Genomic DNA, 5,362 nt, shown 5'->3' on the forward strand with positions numbered 1-5,362 from the left:
CACAGAGTCATTTTGCAATGAATTTCTAGGATATGAACAAAGATTCCACACTATAGATAGATATCTGAACTTCGCATAAAATGTGTAAAAGTTGCTCAGTCGTGTCCCACTCCTTGCAACTCCATGGACTGTAGCCTGCCAAGCTCTTCTGTCCATGGGGATTATCCAGGCAAAAATACTGGGTTGCCATGCCCTCCAGGGGAATCTTCCCAACCCAGGGATAAAACCCAGGTCTCCTGCGTTGCAGACAGATTCTTTACTATCTGAGCCACCAGGGAAGCCCAAGAATACTGGAGTGGGTAGCCTATCCCTTCTCCAGGGGATCTTCTCGACCCAGGAATCGAATCAGGGGCTCCTGCATTGCTGGTGGATTCTTTACCAGTTGAACTACCAGGGAAGCCTGCCTGATAAAAGTAGCACATCTAGAGAAAACAAATTATATTTTTGGAAATGTAACATGACATACCATGTCCTTTTATAAATTTAGTCAAACTTTAATTTTAAGGGCTTAAAAAAAAGGGAAGATTTAAGATTAAAATCATAGCAAAAACAGTAGATAAATGTTATAGACATTTTGCATTTTAAGGTAATATTTGGAAATATTTTTTATAAAACTTTAATGATTTTCAAGGGGTGAACTTCATTTCACAGAGTAAAAAGTTGGTTATCCAAAGTTGGTTCTATAATGAAACTATAAATATTTCATAATACAATGTTCTTACTCCAAATCTAGACATGAATTTCTTCTAAGGAGTAACAAAAAGTAACCACTAATATATTTTCAGAAACTTCTACATTCATGCCTTTGTTTTAAAGTTCTCAAGGTTTTGTTTACATTCCAGCTCATTGTATAGCTACTTCTATGGTGAGGTTGCAAGGGATTGGGGATTTTCCATTAGCCAAAATGTCCATCCACCAGAGGCTAATTCTTTATATATTTTAACCTAATTGCTTTATTCACCATACTTACAGCTTTGATCCCTATTGTCAATGAAAATATTCCTGAAAATACCCATCTACTTCCCTCCATTTCAAACACCACCATCCTAGTTGCCGGGTCCCAAAATCTCTCACTGAGACGACAATAACATCTTCCCAGGACTCTGCTTTTACTATTGCTTTGATTCTCTACAGGGTAGAAACAATAATCTTTTCAAATGGTAATTTGATACTATTTCCATGGGAAAAATCTTTAAAAGGCTTCTTATTATGTAAAATTCAAATTCTTTTTTAACAAGTTTTAACATGATCTGGCTACAGTGTTTCTAGTTTCATTTCTCATGTTCTTACTTTCTTCACTCTAGCCAGAGCGACGTCATAGGCCCTAAATATGCTCAATATATTCCAGCATCAAGATTACTTCTCTTTCTGTCTTCAGTTCAGTTTAGTCGTTCATTCATGTCCCACTCTTTGCGACCCCATGAACTGCAGCAAGCCAGGCCTCCCTGTCCATCACCAACTCCCAGAGGCCAAGTGACTCTCAATAGTCTTCCCCAACACCACAGTTTAAAAGCATCAGTTCTTCAGTTCTCAGCTTTCTTTATAGTCCAACTCTCACATCCATACATGACTGCCACCCTTATGGTACAAAATGAAGAAGAACCAAAGAGCCTCTTCATGAAAGTGAAAGAGGAGAGTGAAAAAGTTGACTTAAAGCTCAACATTCAGAAAACAAAGATCATGACATCTGGTCCCATCACTTCATGGCAAATAGATGGGGAAACAGTGGAAACAGTGACAGACTTTACTTTTGGGGGGCTCCAAATTCATTGCAGATGGTGACTGCAGCCATGACATTAAAAGACGTTTGCTCCTTAGGAGAAAATTTATGACCAACCTAGACAGCATATTAGAAAGCAGAGACATTACTTTGCCAACAAAGGTCCATCTAGTCAAAGCTATGGTTTTTCCAGTAGTCATGTATGGATGTGAGAGTTGGACTGTGAAGAAAGCTGAGTACCGAAGAATTGATGCTTTTGAACTGTGGTGTTGGAGAAGACTCTTGAGAGTCCCTTGGACTGCAAGGAGATCAAACCAGTCAATCCTAAAGGAAATCACTCCTGAATATTCACTGGAAGGACTGATGTTGAAACTGAAACTCCAATACTTTGTCCATCTGATGCAAAGAACTGACTCATTTGAAAAGATCCCGATGCTGGGAAAGATTGAAAGCAGGAGGAGAAGGGGACGACAGAGGATAAGATGGCTGGATGGCATCAACAAATCAATGGACATGAGCTTTAGTAAGCTCTGGGAGTTGGTGATGGACTGGTAAACCTGGCGTGCTGCAGTCCATGGTGTCACAAAGAGTCGGACACAACTGCGTGACTGAAATGAACTGATCCATAAAACTCTGTGTATGCATGCATGCTCATTTGTGTCCTACTCTTTGCAACCCCATGGACTGTAACCCACCCGGTCCATTTGTCCATAAGATTTGCTAGGCAAGAATACTGGAATGTTTATCATTTCCTTCTCCAGAGGATCTTCCTGACCCAGGAATCAAGACTCTATCTCCTGCATTGGTAGCTGGATTCTTTACCACTCTGCTAGCTGGGAAACCCCGCATAAGCCTCTATTGTATGTTATTATGCAGAGGTTATGGAAAATCTCAATAGAAGAATCAATCACAAAATAAGTCCTTGTCTCCCATGCCATCTGCCCCTGTAAGCCTGGACTCTCTCCTTCAGCTTATGCTTAATGGCTATTGGAAGAGGTGGGTCACTTTCAACCAGCTGGTAATGGAGGAGAAAGACTGAGTTCGGTTTACAGATGGGTTGGCTTGGCATATGGATAGAAGCAGAAAATGGTCAATGGCTATACTACAAGCCCACTTAGTGATGAAAGAAAGCCATGTGGAAGAGATTATCCCAATCCAGAATTTGGATAATCACAAATTATCCAGAGTGTTAGTCAGTACACTGGGTTATCTACTTGTAGAAACAGAAGTATCCTGAGATTAGAATTTGTTCAGATTCATAGATAGTAGCTAGTGTTCTGGATAGTTGGTTGGGAGCCTGAAAGAAGGAAGACTGCAAAATCAAGGATCAGGTAGCCTGGGGAAGAATCATGTGGTTGGTCCTATAGAAATACATACAAACTGGAAAGATGTTTATATCTCATGGTGATATCCTTCAGTTCAGTTCAGATCAGTTCAGTTGCTCAGTCGTGTCTGACTCTTTGCGACCCCATGAATCACAGCACGCCAGGCCTCCCTGTCCATCACCAAATCCCGGAGTTCACTCAAACTCATGTCTAAAAGGTGATATCCTTCAGAATGCACCTATTACAAAAGTGTCAATAAACAAGCAAATAGGATGATTTTTCCAGTTGAAAGCAGTAAGTATTTTTCATCACCCGCATAGTACTGGCACAATGTGCAGAACAGAGTATCGATTGTTTATCTGTAGAAAATGAAAACAGCAATTTGAAAAGATACATTCATCTCAATGTTCATAGCAGCATTATTTATAATAACTGAGATATGGAAGCAATCTAAATGTCCATCAACAGATGAATGGATAAAGAACATGTGATATATATGATATGTTGCTGCTGCTAAGTCGCTTCAGTCGTGTCTGACTCTGTGCAACCCCATAGATGGCAGCCCACGTGGCTCCCCCATCCCTGGGATTCTCTAGGCAAGAATACTGGAGTGAGTTGCCATTTCCTTCTCCAATGCATGAAAGTGAAAAGTGAAAGTGAAGGCGCTCAGTTATGTCGGACTCTTCGTGACCCCATGGACTGCAGCCTACCAGGCTCCTCTGTCCATGGGATTTTCCAGGCAAGAGTACTGGAGTAGGTTGCCTTCTCTGATATATGATATATGTGTATATATATACACACATAAACAATGGATACTGCTCATCCATAAAAAAGAATAAAAATATGTCATTTTCAACAATGTGAACTGACCCAGTGGGTATTGTACTTAGTGAAATAACTCAAAAGGTAAAAATGAATATCTCACTTACATGTGGAATATAAATAATAAACATGAATATAGCACACACACATACACACAAAAGAAACAGACTCACGGGTATAGAGAACAAGTTAGTGATTATCAATGAGGAAAGAGGAGGGCATAGGGGAAAAATAGGTGTAGGAGTTTAAGAGGTACAAAATGCTATGAATAAAATGAGGTAAAATAATATATTTTACAGTAGATGGTATATAACCAATATTTTATATCTATAAATGGATTATAATATACACAAATTTGGAATCTCTATGTTGTAAACTGGAAACTAATATTGCAAATCAGCTATACCTGAATTAGAAATATATTTATGGCTGGATGAAAACCAGAGTAAAAAAGAACCAAGTACCTATGGTGGCCAACAACATAAGGTGGCATACACCAAAGATAATATTGCAACTATAGCTTCCAAATATCCAACAAGCCAGCAGCAAAGACTATTTTTGAATCGCAGATATGCCCTATTCCTTGAGGAGACCAACCATCCACTTAGTAGTAACTTTAATATGTGTGTGTGCATACTTGCTCAGTTGTGTCCTACTCTTTGCAACCCCATGGACTATAGTTCACCAGGCTTCTCTGTCCATGGAATTTTTCAGGCAAGAAAACTGGAGTGGGTTACCATTTCCTTCTCCAAGGTATCTTCCCAGCCCAGGATTGAACCTGCATCTCTTGTGTCTTCTGCTTTGGCAGGTGGATTCTTTACCACTGTGCCACCTGAGAAGTCTTTGAATACACTAAATAATTCATCCTGACTGGGTAAATGTTTGCTTTTTCTCTATATAAAACCCAAACCAAAGGCTTATCAAGTGTTTCACTGATATTGAACATCACCTAATGTGACATCAAACCAAGAGACTGGCCCACTTTAAAGTAAATAAGGTGCAGCAGTGGTAACCTGGTTCTAATCACACACTACACTACCCCAAAGCCACTGGTCTGATAGAGCAATTAAATAATCCGTTAAAAACACAGTTAAGGCACTCATTTAGAACTGTTACCCTGTGAGAATAGTGTATGTATGTGCTTAGTTTCTCAGTCATGTCCGACTCTTTGTGACCTCCGACTCTTTGTGACCACCAGGCTCCTCTGTCCGTGGGAATTCTCCAGGCAAGAATGCTAGAGTGAGTTTCCATGCTCTCCTCCAGGAGATCTTCCCAACCCAGGGATCGAACCCAGGTCTCCCACACTGCAGGTGGATTCTTTACAGTCTGAGCCACCAGGGAAGACCATGTGAGAATAGGGTGTTATGATATTCCATGACACAGGGAATATTCTAAATTAATAATCATTACATGAGTTGGTGCCACAAATTGGTAAAATATATATATCTAAGGACAAAGATGAGGGGAAAAAAATGGGAGTGAACTTGCTTACTGA

The sequence above is a fragment of the Moschus berezovskii genome, chromosome X (genome assembly GCF_049115385.1).
Source record: "Moschus berezovskii isolate FMDL1 chromosome X, NW_MosBer_1.0, whole genome shotgun sequence".
NCBI lineage: Eukaryota > Metazoa > Chordata > Mammalia > Artiodactyla > Moschidae > Moschus > Moschus berezovskii.